The sequence below is a fragment of the Xenopus tropicalis genome, chromosome 6, assembly GCF_000004195.4.
Source record: "Xenopus tropicalis strain Nigerian chromosome 6, UCB_Xtro_10.0, whole genome shotgun sequence".
Classification (NCBI taxonomy): Eukaryota; Metazoa; Chordata; class Amphibia; order Anura; family Pipidae; genus Xenopus; species Xenopus tropicalis.
The window spans coordinates 92,056,047-92,074,674 of NC_030682.2; positions in this window are offsets into that span (position 1 = coordinate 92,056,047).

Consider the following 18,628-nt stretch of genomic DNA (forward strand, 5'->3'; position numbering starts at 1 on the left):
TTTAATTCAGTCCTCCCATTTTAGGCTAAAAATTATGGAAGCAGCTGCAGCACCTTGTTTGACCTTGTGGACAAGGCTGCATACGTGCCGCTCCGTTGCCCATGTAGTATAGTGTTTGTCATGTCTACTTTTGTGGTTGTATGTATATATTTATATATTTCAAAGTATTAGAAGTCTGAGATATAGTCATGTTAACTTTTTTAAGGTCTATGGGGTAGTCAAACACTGCTCGGTACCTGTATATTTACTGGGAGTGCGTGACGGTAGTGGGGTGATTTTTGGGGGGTTGGACATGGAGATGCCTGGCACTTTTACTTTGAAAAGGGACCCATAGACCTGAACTTAATGCTAGAAATAACCCCAATGAAATGGACTTCTTTGCATTAAAGTTTAACTTCTGAGGACATATTCTTCATATGTATAAAATGCTATGCAGTAATAATTGAGCATACAGGGGCGGTGAGGGGCGGTGTCAGCGGGGGGCCTGTGTGCCCGGCATTATTGCCTTGCTCATAGGTCCCCCCTTGCTCTTGTACTTATTTCTAGGCATATACTAGATTTGAAGTACAGGAACCAGCTGACACTGTATGCTTTAATTTTGATGCTGCTCTTTTTGAAATTGAATTCAGTCCTGCCATTTTAGGCTGCATACAGTATGTGCTGGTCAGTTGGCCATGTAGTATAGTGATTGTCATGTCTACTTTAGTGTTTGTATGTATATATTCATGTAAGTAAAACTCTTAGATTATCTTGTAATTTTAAGTACAAGATAATCTATGGGGTGCTTCAGTTTTCTATGCAGGTACTGGCAATATTTCTGAGTATAGGGTTAAAATCAAAATAGTACCATAGTATTATAAACCCCCTATTGCTGAGATAGTCTTGAGATGTGGTGCGCCTTTTTTAGTTCCAATAAGCCTAGGTTTGATTGCATGATGTTTAAATATTTGGGTTATTGAAATGCTTGTCTTTTTGCCTTGTATAGCCTATAATGTGTGTATGGACTAATTCATGCTCCATCGAAGATTAGCCAAGAGCATACAGGGGTGGTGAGGGGCGGTGTCAGCGGGGGGGCCTGTGTGCCCGGCACTATTGCCTCGCACATAGGTCCCCCCTTGGTCTTGTACTTATTTCTAGGCATATCCTAGGGTTAAAGTACAGGAACCAGCTGACATTGTATGCTTTAATTTTGATGCTGCTCTTTTTGAAATTTAAGGCTAAAACTTATGGATGGCTCCGTTGCCCATGTAGTATAGTGTTTGTCATGTCTACTTTTGTGGTTGTATGTATATAATAATATATTTCAAAGTATTAGAAGTCTGAGTTATATTCATGTTAACTTTTTTAAGGTCTATGGGGTAGTCAAACTGCTCTGACTAAGATTACGGATCTTTGGAAGCTCTGCGGGGTGGTTCGGTACCTGTATATTTACTGGGAGTGCGTGACGGTAGTGGGGTGATTTTTGGGGGGTTGGACATGGAGATGCCTGGCACTTTTACTTTGAAAAGGGACCCATAGACCTGAACTTAATGCTAGAAATAACCCCAATGAAATGGACTTCTTTGTATTAAGGTTTAGCTTCTGAGGACATTTTCTTCATATGTATAAAATGCTATGCAGTAATAATTGAGCATACAGGGGCGGTGAGGGGCGGTGTCAGCGGGGGGGCCTGTGTGCCCGGCATTATTGCCTTGCTCATAGGTCCCCCCTTGCTCTTGTACTTATTTCTAGGCATATACTAGATTTGAAGTACAGGAACCAGCTGGCATTGTATGCGCTAATTTTGATGCTGCTCTTTTTAACATTTAATTCAATCCTCCCATGTTAGGCTAAAAAATATGGGAGCAGCTGCAGCACCTTGTTTGACCCTGAGGATAGTACTACCTATGTGCTGTTAAACTGGCCATGTAGCATAGTGTTTGTCATACAGTATCTACTTTTGTGGTTGCTTGTATATATTCATAAAGGTATTTAAAGTCTGTGAAATTTGTAAATCTTATGAAGTCTATGGGGTAGTCCCATTAGGGGGGCTTGGTTCCATTATCTGTGCAGGTAATGGCAAGAATGGCGAGAGCGTGACGGTAGTGGGTGACTTTTCTGGATTTGGACATGGATATGGATGCCACATTTGATCCTTAAAGGACCCTTGGACCTGGATGTAATGTTGGAAGGAACCTCAAGAAGAAGGACTACTGTTAATACTCTGGATTTTGGAAGTTATGGGGGGTGGGTTCCATTATTTGTGCAGGTACTGTGCGAGAGCGTGACGGTAGTGGGTGACTTCTCTGGGGTTGGACATGAAGATGGATGCCACATTTGCGTCGTGAAGGTCTCTTGGACCTTGACATAATATTGGAAAAAGCCTCAAGAAGAGGCACTCCTCTGATGAATAATCTGGATCTTTTGAATTTCTTTGGGGGGGTGGTCTCAGTACCTGTGCAGGTAATGGCGAGAGCGTGACGCTAGTGGGTGACTTTTCTGGATTTGGACATGGATGCCACATTTGATCCTTAAAGGACCCTTGGACCTGGATGTAATGTTGGAAGCAGCCTCAAGAAGAAGGACTACTGTTAATACTCTGGATTTTGGAAGTTATGGGGGGGTGGGTTCCATTATCTGTGCAGGTACTGTGCGAGAGCGTGACGGTAGTGGGTGACTTCTCTGGGGTTGGACATGAAGATGGATGCCACATTTGCGTCGTGAAGGTCTCTTGGACCTTGACATAATATTGGAAAAAGCCTCAAGAAGAGGCACTCCTCTGATGAATAATCTGGATCTTTGGAATTTCTTTGGGGGGGTGGTCTCAGTACCTGTGCAGGTAATGGCGAGAGCGTGACGCTAGTGGGTGACTTTTCTGGATTTGGACATGGATGCCACATTTGATCCTTAAAGGACCCTTGGACCTGGATGTAATGTTGGAAGCAGCCTCAAGAAGGACTACTGTTAATACTCTGGATTTTGGAAGTTATGGGGGGGTGGGTTCCATTATCTGTGCAGGTACTGTGCGAGAGCGTGACGGTAGTGGGTGACTTCTCTGGGGTTGGACATGAAGATAGATGCCACATTTGCATTGTGAAGGTCTCTTGGACCTTGATACAATGTTTGAAACAGCCTTAAGAAGAAGCCCTCCTCTGATGAATAATCTGGATCTTTGGAATTTCTTTGGGGGGGTGGTCTCAGTACCTGTGCAGGTAATGGCGAGAGCGTGACGCTAGTGGGTGACTTTTCTGGATTTGGACATGGATGCCACATTTGATCCTTAAAGGACCCTTGGACCTGGATGTAATGTTGGAAGCAGCCTCAAGAAGAAGGACTACTGTTAATACTCTGGATCTTGGAAGTTATGGGGGGGTGGGTTCCATTATCTGTGCAGGTACTGTGCGAGAGCGTGACGGTAGTGGGTGACTTCTGTGTGGTTGGACATGAAGACAGATGCCACATTTGCGTCTTGAAGGTCTCTTGGACCTTGACATAATACTGGAAACAGCCTCAAGAAGAAGCATTCCTCTGATGAATAATCTGGATCTTTGGAATTTCTTTGGGGGGGGGGGTGGTCTCAGTACCTGTGCAGGTAATGGCGAGAGCGTGACGCTAGTGGGTGACTTTTCCGAATTTGGACATGGATGCCACATTTGATCCTTAAAGGACCCTTGGACCTGGATGTAATGTTGGAAGGAGCCTCAAGAAGAAGTACCACTGTTAATACTCTGGATTTTGGAAGTTATGGGGGGTGGGTTCCATTATCTGTGCAGGTACTGTGCGAGAGCGTGACGGTAGTGGGTGACTTCTCTGGGGTTGGACATGCAGATGGATGCCACATTTGCGTCGTAAAGGTCCCTTGGACCTTGACATAATATTGGAAACAGCCATAAGAAGAAGCACTCCTCTGATGAATAATCTGGATCTTTTGAATTTCTTTGGGGGGGTGGTCTCAGTACCTGTGCAGGTAATGGCGAGAGCGTGACGCTAGTGGGTGACTTTTCTGGATTTGGACATGGATGCCACATTTGATCCATATAGGACCCTTGGACCTGGATGTAATGTTTGAAGCAGCCTCAAGAAGAAGGACTACTGTTAATACTCTGGATTTTGGAAGTTATGGGGGGGTGGGTTCCATTATCTGTGCAGGTACTGTGCGAGAGCGTGACGGTAGTGGGTGACTTCTCTGGGGTTGGACATGAAGACAGATGCCACATTTGCGTCGTGAAGGTCTCTTGGACCTTGACATAATATTGGAAACAGCCATAAGAAGAAGCATTCCTCTGATGAATAATCTGGATCTTTGGAATTTCTTTGGGGGGGTGGTCTCAGTACCTGTGCAGGTAATGGCGAGAGCGTGACGCTAGTGGGTGACTTTTCTGGATTTGGACATGGATGCCACATTTGATCCTTAAAGGACCCTTGGACCTGGATGTAATGTTGGAACGAGCCTCAAAAAGAATGACTCTTCTGAAGAATAATCGGGATCTTTGGCATTTCTGTGGGGTGTTTCAGTACCTGTGCAGGTACTGTTGAAAGTGTGGCGGTAGCGGGGTGATATTTTTGGGGTGGGACATGGAGATGCGTTGCCGTTTTTCTCTGCAAAGGACCCAAGGACCTAGACTTAATGCTGAAAATACCCCCAATGAAACAGACTCCTCTTAGTTAAATTTTTGATTCTCAGGAATTTTTGTGCATTTGTATAAAATGCTATGTATTTATAACTGACGTTTTGCCTTTTATGGCCTATAATGTGTAGGGACTGCTACACTGTCAATGAAGGATTAGCCAAGAGCATACAGGGGTGGTGAGGGGTGGTGTCAGCGGGGGGGCCTGTGTGCCCGGCACTATTGCCTCGCACATAGGTTCCCCCACTTTGGTCTTGTACTTATTTCTAGGCATATCCTAGAGTTAAAGTACAGGAACCAGCTGACATTGTATGCTTTAATTTTGATGCTGCTCTTTTTGAAATTTAATTCAGTCCTCCCATTTTAGGCTAAAAATTATGGAAGCAGCTGCAGCACCTTGTTTGACCTTGTGGACAAGGCTGCATACGTGCCGCTCCGTTGCCCATGTAGTATAGTGTTTGTCATGTCTACTTTTGTGGTTGTATGTATATATTTATATATTTCAAAGTATTAGAAGTCTGAGATATAGTCATGTTAACTTTTTTAAGGTCTATGGGGTAGTCAAACACTGCTCGGTACCTGTATATTTACTGGGAGTGCGTGACGGTAGTGGGGTGATTTTTGGGGGGTTGGACATGGAGATGCCTGGCACTTTTACTTTGAAAAGGGACCCATAGACCTGAACTTAATGCTAGAAATAACCCCAATGAAATGGACTTCTTTGCATTAAAGTTTAACTTCTGAGGACATATTCTTCATATGTATAAAATGCTATGCAGTAATAATTGAGCATACAGGGGCGGTGAGGGGCGGTGTCAGCGGGGGGCCTGTGTGCCCGGCATTATTGCCTTGCTCATAGGTCCCCCCTTGCTCTTGTACTTATTTCTAGGCATATACTAGATTTGAAGTACAGGAACCAGCTGACACTGTATGCTTTAATTTTGATGCTGCTCTTTTTGAAATTGAATTCAGTCCTGCCATTTTAGGCTGCATACAGTATGTGCTGGTCAGTTGGCCATGTAGTATAGTGATTGTCATGTCTACTTTAGTGTTTGTATGTATATATTCATGTAAGTAAAACTCTTAGATTATCTTGTAATTTTAAGTACAAGATAATCTATGGGGTGCTTCAGTTTTCTATGCAGGTACTGGCAATATTTCTGAGTATAGGGTTAAAATCAAAATAGTACCATAGTATTATAAACCCCCTATTGCTGAGATAGTCTTGAGATGTGGTGCGCCTTTTTTAGTTCCAATAAGCCTAGGTTTGATTGCATGATGTTTAAATATTTGGGTTATTGAAATGCTTGTCTTTTTGCCTTGTATAGCCTATAATGTGTGTATGGACTAATTCATGCTCCATCGAAGATTAGCCAAGAGCATACAGGGGTGGTGAGGGGCGGTGTCAGCGGGGGGGCCTGTGTGCCCGGCACTATTGCCTCGCACATAGGTCCCCCCTTGGTCTTGTACTTATTTCTAGGCATATCCTAGGGTTAAAGTACAGGAACCAGCTGACATTGTATGCTTTAATTTTGATGCTGCTCTTTTTGAAATTTAAGGCTAAAACTTATGGATGGCTCCGTTGCCCATGTAGTATAGTGTTTGTCATGTCTACTTTTGTGGTTGTATGTATATAATAATATATTTCAAAGTATTAGAAGTCTGAGTTATATTCATGTTAACTTTTTTAAGGTCTATGGGGTAGTCAAACTGCTCTGACTAAGATTACGGATCTTTGGAAGCTCTGCGGGGTGGTTCGGTACCTGTATATTTACTGGGAGTGCGTGACGGTAGTGGGGTGATTTTTGGGGGGTTGGACATGGAGATGCCTGGCACTTTTACTTTGAAAAGGGACCCATAGACCTGAACTTAATGCTAGAAATAACCCCAATGAAATGGACTTCTTTGTATTAAGGTTTAGCTTCTGAGGACATTTTCTTCATATGTATAAAATGCTATGCAGTAATAATTGAGCATACAGGGGCGGTGAGGGGCGGTGTCAGCGGGGGGGCCTGTGTGCCCGGCATTATTGCCTTGCTCATAGGTCCCCCCTTGCTCTTGTACTTATTTCTAGGCATATACTAGATTTGAAGTACAGGAACCAGCTGGCATTGTATGCGCTAATTTTGATGCTGCTCTTTTTAACATTTAATTCAATCCTCCCATGTTAGGCTAAAAAATATGGGAGCAGCTGCAGCACCTTGTTTGACCCTGAGGATAGTACTACCTATGTGCTGTTAAACTGGCCATGTAGCATAGTGTTTGTCATACAGTATCTACTTTTGTGGTTGCTTGTATATATTCATAAAGGTATTTAAAGTCTGTGAAATTTGTAAATCTTATGAAGTCTATGGGGTAGTCCCATTAGGGGGGCTTGGTTCCATTATCTGTGCAGGTAATGGCAAGAATGGCGAGAGCGTGACGGTAGTGGGTGACTTTTCTGGATTTGGACATGGATATGGATGCCACATTTGATCCTTAAAGGACCCTTGGACCTGGATGTAATGTTGGAAGGAACCTCAAGAAGAAGGACTACTGTTAATACTCTGGATTTTGGAAGTTATGGGGGGTGGGTTCCATTATTTGTGCAGGTACTGTGCGAGAGCGTGACGGTAGTGGGTGACTTCTCTGGGGTTGGACATGAAGATGGATGCCACATTTGCGTCGTGAAGGTCTCTTGGACCTTGACATAATATTGGAAAAAGCCTCAAGAAGAGGCACTCCTCTGATGAATAATCTGGATCTTTTGAATTTCTTTGGGGGGGTGGTCTCAGTACCTGTGCAGGTAATGGCGAGAGCGTGACGCTAGTGGGTGACTTTTCTGGATTTGGACATGGATGCCACATTTGATCCTTAAAGGACCCTTGGACCTGGATGTAATGTTGGAAGCAGCCTCAAGAAGAAGGACTACTGTTAATACTCTGGATTTTGGAAGTTATGGGGGGGTGGGTTCCATTATCTGTGCAGGTACTGTGCGAGAGCGTGACGGTAGTGGGTGACTTCTCTGGGGTTGGACATGAAGATGGATGCCACATTTGCGTCGTGAAGGTCTCTTGGACCTTGACATAATATTGGAAAAAGCCTCAAGAAGAGGCACTCCTCTGATGAATAATCTGGATCTTTGGAATTTCTTTGGGGGGGTGGTCTCAGTACCTGTGCAGGTAATGGCGAGAGCGTGACGCTAGTGGGTGACTTTTCTGGATTTGGACATGGATGCCACATTTCATCCTTAAAGGACCCTTGGACCTGGATGTAATGTTGGAAGCAGCCTCAAGAAGGACTACTGTTAATACTCTGGATTTTGGAAGTTATGGGGGGGTGGGTTCCATTATCTGTGCAGGTACTGTGCGAGAGCGTGACGGTAGTGGGTGACTTCTGTGTGGTTGGACATGAAGACAGATGCCACATTTGCGTCTTGAAGGTCTCTTGGACCTTGACATAATACTGGAAACAGCCTCAAGAAGAAGCATTCCTCTGATGAATAATCTGGATCTTTGGAATTTCTTTGGGGGGGGGGGTGGTCTCAGTACCTGTGCAGGTAATGGCGAGAGCGTGACGCTAGTGGGTGACTTTTCCGAATTTGGACATGGATGCCACATTTGATCCTTAAAGGACCCTTGGACCTGGATGTAATGTTGGAAGGAGCCTCAAGAAGAAGTACCACTGTTAATACTCTGGATTTTGGAAGTTATAGGGGGGTGGGTTCCATTATCTGTGCAGGTACTGTGCGAGAGCGTGACGGTAGTGGGTGACTTCTCTGGGGTTGGACATGCAGATGGATGCCACATTTGCGTCGTAAAGGTCCCTTGGACCTTGACATAATATTGGAAACAGCCATAAGAAGAAGCACTCCTCTGATGAATAATCTGGATCTTTTGAATTTCTTTGGGGGGGTGGTCTCAGTACCTGTGCAGGTAATGGCGAGAGCGTGACGCTAGTGGGTGACTTTTCTGGATTTGGACATGGATGCCACATTTGATCCATATAGGACCCTTGGACCTGGATGTAATGTTTGAAGCAGCCTCAAGAAGAAGGACTACTGTTAATACTCTGGATTTTGGAAGTTATGGGGGGGTGGGTTCCATTATCTGTGCAGGTACTGTGCGAGAGCGTGACGGTAGTGGGTGACTTCTCTGGGGTTGGACATGAAGACAGATGCCACATTTGCGTCGTGAAGGTCTCTTGGACCTTGACATAATATTGGAAACAGCCATAAGAAGAAGCATTCCTCTGATGAATAATCTGGATCTTTGGAATTTCTTTGGGGGGGTGGTCTCAGTACCTGTGCAGGTAATGGCGAGAGCGTGACGCTAGTGGGTGACTTTTCTGGATTTGGACATGGATGCCACATTTGATCCTTAAAGGACCCTTGGACCTGGATGTAATGTTGGAACGAGCCTCAAAAAGAATGACTCTTCTGAAGAATAATCGGGATCTTTGGCATTTCTGTGGGGTGTTTCAGTACCTGTGCAGGTACTGTTGAAAGTGTGGCGGTAGCGGGGTGATATTTTTGGGGTGGGACATGGAGATGCGTTGCCGTTTTTCTCTGCAAAGGACCCAAGGACCTAGACTTAATGCTGAAAATACCCCCAATGAAACAGACTCCTCTTAGTTAAATTTTTGATTCTCAGGAATTTTTGTGCATTTGTATAAAATGCTATGTATTTATAACTGACGTTTTGCCTTTTATGGCCTATAATGTGTAGGGACTGCTACACTGTCAATGAAGGATTAGCCAAGAGCATACAGGGGTGGTGAGGGGTGGTGTCAGCGGGGGGGCCTGTGTGCCCGGCACTATTGCCTCGCACATAGGTTCCCCCACTTTGGTCTTGTACTTATTTCTAGGCATATCCTAGAGTTAAAGTACAGGAACCAGCTGACATTGTATGCTTTAATTTTGATGCTGCTCTTTTTGAAATTTAATTCAGTCCTCCCATTTTAGGCTAAAAATTATGGAAGCAGCTGCAGCACCTTGTTTGACCTTGTGGACAAGGCTGCATACGTGCCGCTCCGTTGCCCATGTAGTATAGTGTTTGTCATGTCTACTTTTGTGGTTGTATGTATATATTTATATATTTCAAAGTATTAGAAGTCTGAGATATAGTCATGTTAACTTTTTTAAGGTCTATGGGGTAGTCAAACACTGCTCGGTACCTGTATATTTACTGGGAGTGCGTGACGGTAGTGGGGTGATTTTTGGGGGGTTGGACATGGAGATGCCTGGCACTTTTACTTTGAAAAGGGACCCATAGACCTGAACTTAATGCTAGAAATAACCCCAATGAAATGGACTTCTTTGCATTAAAGTTTAACTTCTGAGGACATATTCTTCATATGTATAAAATGCTATGCAGTAATAATTGAGCATACAGGGGCGGTGAGGGGCGGTGTCAGCGGGGGGCCTGTGTGCCCGGCATTATTGCCTTGCTCATAGGTCCCCCCTTGCTCTTGTACTTATTTCTAGGCATATACTAGATTTGAAGTACAGGAACCAGCTGACACTGTATGCTTTAATTTTGATGCTGCTCTTTTTGAAATTGAATTCAGTCCTGCCATTTTAGGCTGCATACAGTATGTGCTGGTCAGTTGGCCATGTAGTATAGTGATTGTCATGTCTACTTTAGTGTTTGTATGTATATATTCATGTAAGTAAAACTCTTAGATTATCTTGTAATTTTAAGTACAAGATAATCTATGGGGTGCTTCAGTTTTCTATGCAGGTACTGGCAATATTTCTGAGTATAGGGTTAAAATCAAAATAGTACCATAGTATTATAAACCCCCTATTGCTGAGATAGTCTTGAGATGTGGTGCGCCTTTTTTAGTTCCAATAAGCCTAGGTTTGATTGCATGATGTTTAAATATTTGGGTTATTGAAATGCTTGTCTTTTTGCCTTGTATAGCCTATAATGTGTGTATGGACTAATTCATGCTCCATCGAAGATTAGCCAAGAGCATACAGGGGTGGTGAGGGGCGGTGTCAGCGGGGGGGCCTGTGTGCCCGGCACTATTGCCTCGCACATAGGTCCCCCCTTGGTCTTGTACTTATTTCTAGGCATATCCTAGGGTTAAAGTACAGGAACCAGCTGACATTGTATGCTTTAATTTTGATGCTGCTCTTTTTGAAATTTAAGGCTAAAACTTATGGATGGCTCCGTTGCCCATGTAGTATAGTGTTTGTCATGTCTACTTTTGTGGTTGTATGTATATAATAATATATTTCAAAGTATTAGAAGTCTGAGTTATATTCATGTTAACTTTTTTAAGGTCTATGGGGTAGTCAAACTGCTCTGACTAAGATTACGGATCTTTGGAAGCTCTGCGGGGTGGTTCGGTACCTGTATATTTACTGGGAGTGCGTGACGGTAGTGGGGTGATTTTTGGGGGGTTGGACATGGAGATGCCTGGCACTTTTACTTTGAAAAGGGACCCATAGACCTGAACTTAATGCTAGAAATAACCCCAATGAAATGGACTTCTTTGTATTAAGGTTTAGCTTCTGAGGACATTTTCTTCATATGTATAAAATGCTATGCAGTAATAATTGAGCATACAGGGGCGGTGAGGGGCGGTGTCAGCGGGGGGGCCTGTGTGCCCGGCATTATTGCCTTGCTCATAGGTCCCCCCTTGCTCTTGTACTTATTTCTAGGCATATACTAGATTTGAAGTACAGGAACCAGCTGGCATTGTATGCGCTAATTTTGATGCTGCTCTTTTTAACATTTAATTCAATCCTCCCATGTTAGGCTAAAAAATATGGGAGCAGCTGCAGCACCTTGTTTGACCCTGAGGATAGTACTACCTATGTGCTGTTAAACTGGCCATGTAGCATAGTGTTTGTCATACAGTATCTACTTTTGTGGTTGCTTGTATATATTCATAAAGGTATTTAAAGTCTGTGAAATTTGTAAATCTTATGAAGTCTATGGGGTAGTCCCATTAGGGGGGCTTGGTTCCATTATCTGTGCAGGTAATGGCAAGAATGGCGAGAGCGTGACGGTAGTGGGTGACTTTTCTGGATTTGGACATGGATATGGATGCCACATTTGATCCTTAAAGGACCCTTGGACCTGGATGTAATGTTGGAAGGAACCTCAAGAAGAAGGACTACTGTTAATACTCTGGATTTTGGAAGTTATGGGGGGTGGGTTCCATTATTTGTGCAGGTACTGTGCGAGAGCGTGACGGTAGTGGGTGACTTCTCTGGGGTTGGACATGAAGATGGATGCCACATTTGCGTCGTGAAGGTCTCTTGGACCTTGACATAATATTGGAAAAAGCCTCAAGAAGAGGCACTCCTCTGATGAATAATCTGGATCTTTTGAATTTCTTTGGGGGGGTGGTCTCAGTACCTGTGCAGGTAATGGCGAGAGCGTGACGCTAGTGGGTGACTTTTCTGGATTTGGACATGGATGCCACATTTGATCCTTAAAGGACCCTTGGACCTGGATGTAATGTTGGAAGCAGCCTCAAGAAGAAGGACTACTGTTAATACTCTGGATTTTGGAAGTTATGGGGGGTGGGTTCCATTATCTGTGCAGGTACTGTGCGAGAGCGTGACGGTAGTGGGTGACTTCTCTGGGGTTGGACATGAAGATGGATGCCACATTTGCGTCGTGAAGGTCTCTTGGACCTTGACATAATATTGGAAAAAGCCTCAAGAAGAGGCACTCCTCTGATGAATAATCTGGATCTTTGGAATTTCTTTGGGGGGGTGGTCTCAGTACCTGTGCAGGTAATGGCGAGAGCGTGACGCTAGTGGGTGACTTTTCTGGATTTGGACATGGATGCCACATTTGATCCTTAAAGGACCCTTGGACCTGGATGTAATGTTGGAAGCAGCCTCAAGAAGGACTACTGTTAATACTCTGGATTTTGGAAGTTATGGGGGGGTGGGTTCCATTATCTGTGCAGGTACTGTGCGAGAGCGTGACGGTAGTGGGTGACTTCTCTGGGGTTGGACATGAAGATAGATGCCACATTTGCATTGTGAAGGTCTCTTGGACCTTGATACAATGTTTGAAACAGCCTTAAGAAGAAGCCCTCCTCTGATGAATAATCTGGATCTTTGGAATTTCTTTGGGGGGGTGGTCTCAGTACCTGTGCAGGTAATGGCGAGAGCGTGACGCTAGTGGGTGACTTTTCTGGATTTGGACATGGATGCCACATTTGATCCTTAAAGGACCCTTGGACCTGGATGTAATGTTGGAAGCAGCCTCAAGAAGAAGGACTACTGTTAATACTCTGGATCTTGGAAGTTATGGGGGGGTGGGTTCCATTATCTGTGCAGGTACTGTGCGAGAGCGTGACGGTAGTGGGTGACTTCTGTGTGGTTGGACATGAAGACAGATGCCACATTTGCGTCTTGAAGGTCTCTTGGACCTTGACATAATACTGGAAACAGCCTCAAGAAGAAGCATTCCTCTGATGAATAATCTGGATCTTTGGAATTTCTTTGGGGGGGGGGTGGTCTCAGTACCTGTGCAGGTAATGGCGAGAGCGTGACGCTAGTGGGTGACTTTTCCGAATTTGGACATGGATGCCACATTTGATCCTTAAAGGACCCTTGGACCTGGATGTAATGTTGGAAGGAGCCTCAAGAAGAAGTACCACTGTTAATACTCTGGATTTTGGAAGTTATGGGGGGGTGGGTTCCATTATCTGTGCAGGTACTGTGCGAGAGCGTGACGGTAGTGGGTGACTTCTCTGGGGTTGGACATGCAGATGGATGCCACATTTGCGTCGTAAAGGTCCCTTGGACCTTGACATAATATTGGAAACAGCCATAAGAAGAAGCACTCCTCTGATGAATAATCTGGATCTTTTGAATTTCTTTGGGGGGGTGGTCTCAGTACCTGTGCAGGTAATGGCGAGAGCGTGACGCTAGTGGGTGACTTTTCTGGATTTGGACATGGATGCCACATTTGATCCATATAGGACCCTTGGACCTGGATGTAATGTTTGAAGCAGCCTCAAGAAGAAGGACTACTGTTAATACTCTGGATTTTGGAAGTTATGGGGGGGTGGGTTCCATTATCTGTGCAGGTACTGTGCGAGAGCGTGACGGTAGTGGGTGACTTCTCTGGGGTTGGACATGAAGACAGATGCCACATTTGCGTCGTGAAGGTCTCTTGGACCTTGACATAATATTGGAAACAGCCATAAGAAGAAGCATTCCTCTGATGAATAATCTGGATCTTTGGAATTTCTTTGGGGGGGTGGTCTCAGTACCTGTGCAGGTAATGGCGAGAGCGTGACGCTAGTGGGTGACTTTTCTGGATTTGGACATGGATGCCACATTTGATCCTTAAAGGACCCTTGGACCTGGATGTAATGTTGGAACGAGCCTCAAAAAGAATGACTCTTCTGAAGAATAATCGGGATCTTTGGCATTTCTGTGGGGTGTTTCAGTACCTGTGCAGGTACTGTTGAAAGTGTGGCGGTAGCGGGGTGATATTTTTGGGGTGGGACATGGAGATGCGTTGCCGTTTTTCTCTGCAAAGGACCCAAGGACCTAGACTTAATGCTGAAAATACCCCCAATGAAACAGACTCCTCTTAGTTAAATTTTTGATTCTCAGGAATTTTTGTGCATTTGTATAAAATGCTATGTATTTATAACTGACGTTTTGCCTTTTATGGCCTATAATGTGTAGGGACTGCTACACTGTCAATGAAGGATTAGCCAAGAGCATACAGGGGTGGTGAGGGGTGGTGTCAGCGGGGGGGCCTGTGTGCCCGGCACTATTGCCTCGCACATAGGTTCCCCCACTTTGGTCTTGTACTTATTTCTAGGCATATCCTAGAGTTAAAGTACAGGAACCAGCTGACATTGTATGCTTTAATTTTGATGCTGCTCTTTTTGAAATTTAATTCAGTCCTCCCATTTTAGGCTAAAAATTATGGAAGCAGCTGCAGCACCTTGTTTGACCTTGTGGACAAGGCTGCATACGTGCCGCTCCGTTGCCCATGTAGTATAGTGTTTGTCATGTCTACTTTTGTGGTTGTATGTATATATTTATATATTTCAAAGTATTAGAAGTCTGAGATATAGTCATGTTAACTTTTTTAAGGTCTATGGGGTAGTCAAACACTGCTCGGTACCTGTATATTTACTGGGAGTGCGTGACGGTAGTGGGGTGATTTTTGGGGGGTTGGACATGGAGATGCCTGGCACTTTTACTTTGAAAAGGGACCCATAGACCTGAACTTAATGCTAGAAATAACCCCAATGAAATGGACTTCTTTGCATTAAAGTTTAACTTCTGAGGACATATTCTTCATATGTATAAAATGCTATGCAGTAATAATTGAGCATACAGGGGCGGTGAGGGGCGGTGTCAGCGGGGGGCCTGTGTGCCCGGCATTATTGCCTTGCTCATAGGTCCCCCCTTGCTCTTGTACTTATTTCTAGGCATATACTAGATTTGAAGTACAGGAACCAGCTGACACTGTATGCTTTAATTTTGATGCTGCTCTTTTTGAAATTGAATTCAGTCCTGCCATTTTAGGCTGCATACAGTATGTGCTGGTCAGTTGGCCATGTAGTATAGTGATTGTCATGTCTACTTTAGTGTTTGTATGTATATATTCATGTAAGTAAAACTCTTAGATTATCTTGTAATTTTAAGTACAAGATAATCTATGGGGTGCTTCAGTTTTCTATGCAGGTACTGGCAATATTTCTGAGTATAGGGTTAAAATCAAAATAGTACCATAGTATTATAAACCCCCTATTGCTGAGATAGTCTTGAGATGTGGTGCGCCTTTTTTAGTTCCAATAAGCCTAGGTTTGATTGCATGATGTTTAAATATTTGGGTTATTGAAATGCTTGTCTTTTTGCCTTGTATAGCCTATAATGTGTGTATGGACTAATTCATGCTCCATCGAAGATTAGCCAAGAGCATACAGGGGTGGTGAGGGGCGGTGTCAGCGGGGGGGCCTGTGTGCCCGGCACTATTGCCTCGCACATAGGTCCCCCCTTGGTCTTGTACTTATTTCTAGGCATATCCTAGGGTTAAAGTACAGGAACCAGCTGACATTGTATGCTTTAATTTTGATGCTGCTCTTTTTGAAATTTAAGGCTAAAACTTATGGATGGCTCCGTTGCCCATGTAGTATAGTGTTTGTCATGTCTACTTTTGTGGTTGTATGTATATAATAATATATTTCAAAGTATTAGAAGTCTGAGTTATATTCATGTTAACTTTTTTAAGGTCTATGGGGTAGTCAAACTGCTCTGACTAAGATTACGGATCTTTGGAAGCTCTGCGGGGTGGTTCGGTACCTGTATATTTACTGGGAGTGCGTGACGGTAGTGGGGTGATTTTTGGGGGGTTGGACATGGAGATGCCTGGCACTTTTACTTTGAAAAGGGACCCATAGACCTGAACTTAATGCTAGAAATAACCCCAATGAAATGGACTTCTTTGTATTAAGGTTTAGCTTCTGAGGACATTTTCTTCATATGTATAAAATGCTATGCAGTAATAATTGAGCATACAGGGGCGGTGAGGGGCGGTGTCAGCGGGGGGGCCTGTGTGCCCGGCATTATTGCCTTGCTCATAGGTCCCCCCTTGCTCTTGTACTTATTTCTAGGCATATACTAGATTTGAAGTACAGGAACCAGCTGGCATTGTATGCGCTAATTTTGATGCTGCTCTTTTTAACATTTAATTCAATCCTCCCATGTTAGGCTAAAAAATATGGGAGCAGCTGCAGCACCTTGTTTGACCCTGAGGATAGTACTACCTATGTGCTGTTAAACTGGCCATGTAGCATAGTGTTTGTCATACAGTATCTACTTTTGTGGTTGCTTGTATATATTCATAAAGGTATTTAAAGTCTGTGAAATTTGTAAATCTTATGAAGTCTATGGGGTAGTCCCATTAGGGGGGCTTGGTTCCATTATCTGTGCAGGTAATGGCAAGAATGGCGAGAGCGTGACGGTAGTGGGTGACTTTTCTGGATTTGGACATGGATATGGATGCCACATTTGATCCTTAAAGGACCCTTGGACCTGGATGTAATGTTGGAAGGAACCTCAAGAAGAAGGACTACTGTTAATACTCTGGATTTTGGAAGTTATGGGGGGTGGGTTCCATTATTTGTGCAGGTACTGTGCGAGAGCGTGACGGTAGTGGGTGACCTCTCTGGGGTTGGACATGAAGATGGATGCCACATTTGCGTCGTGAAGGTCTCTTGGACCTTGACATAATATTGGAAACAGCCTCAAGAAGAGGCACTCCTCTGATGAATAATCTGGATCTTTTGGAATTTCTTTGGGGGGGTGGTCTCAGTACCTGTGCAGGTAATGGCGAGAGCGTGACGCTAGTGGGTGACTTTTCTGGATTTGGACATGGATGCCACATTTGATCCTTAAAGGACCCTTGGACCTGGATGTAATGTTGGAAGCAGCCTCAAGAAGAAGGACTACTGTTAATACTCTGGATTTTGGAAGTTATGGGGGGGTGGGTTCCATTATCTGTGCAGGTACTGTGCGAGAGCGTGACGGTAGTGGGTGACTTCTCTGGGGTTGGACATGAAGATGGATGCCACATTTGCGTCGTGAAGGTCTCTTGGACCTTGACATAATATTGGAAAAAGCCTCAAGAAGAGGCACTCCTCTGATGAATAATCTGGATCTTTGGAATTTCTTTGGGGGGGTGGTCTCAGTACCTGTGCAGGTAATGGCGAGAGCGTGACGCTAGTGGGTGACTTTTCTGGATTTGGACATGGATGCCACATTTGATCCTTAAAGGACCCTTGGACCTGGATGTAATGTTGGAAGCAGCCTCAAGAAGAGGACTACTGTTAATACTCTGGATTTTGGAAAGTTATGGGGGGGTGGGTTCCATTATCTGTGCAGGTACTGTGCGAGAGCGTGACGGTAGTGGGTGACTTCTCTGGGGTTGGACATGAAGATGGATGCCACATTTGCGTCGTGAAGGTCTCTTGGACCTTGACATAATATTGGAAACAGCCTTAAGAAGAAGCACTCCTCTGATGAAACTGGATCTTTTGAATTTCTTTGGGGGGGTGGTCTCAGTACCTGTGCAGGTAATGGCGAGAGCGTGACGCTAGTGGGTGACTTTTCTGGATTTGGACATGGATGCCACATTTGATCCTTAAAGGACCCTTGGACCTGGATGTAATGTTGGAAGCAGCCTCAAGAAGGACTACTGTTAATACTCTGGATTTTGGAAGTCATGGGGGGGTGGGTTCCATTATCTGTGCAGGTACTGTGCGAGAGCGTGACGGTAGTGGGTGACTTCTCTGGGGTTGGACATGAAGATAGATGCCACATTTGCTTGTGAAGGTCTCTTGGACCTTGACATAATATTGGAAACAGCCTTAAGAAGAGCCACTCCTCTGATGAATAATCTGGATCTTTGGAATTTCTTTGGGGGGGTGGTCTCAGTACCTGTGCAGGTAATGGCGAGAGCGTGACGCTAGTGGGTGACTTTTCTGGATTTGGACATGGATGCCACATTTGATCCTTAAAGGACCCTTGGACCTGGATGTAATGTTGGAAGCAGCCTCAAGAAGAAGGACTACTGTTAATACTCTGGATTTTGGAAGTCATGGGGGGGTGGGTTCCATTATCTGTGCAGGTACTGTGCGAGAGCGTGACGGTAGTGGGTGACTTCTCTGGGGTTGGACATGAAGACAGATGCCACATTTGCGTCGTGAAGGTCTCTTGGACCTTGACATAATACTGGAAACAGCCTCAAGAAGAAGCATTCCTCTGATGAATAATCTGGATCTTTGGCATTTCTTTGGGGGGGGGGTGGTCTCAGTACCTGTGCAGGTAATGGCGAGAGCGTGACGCTAGTGGGTGACTTTTCTGGATTTGGACATGGATGCCACATTTGATCCTTAAAGGACCCTTGGACCTGGATGTAATGTTGGAAGCAGCCTCAAGAAGAGGACTACTGTTAATACTCTGGATTTTGAAGTTATGGGGGGGTGGGTTCCATTATCTGTGCAGGTACTGTGCGAGAGCGTGACGGTATTGGGTG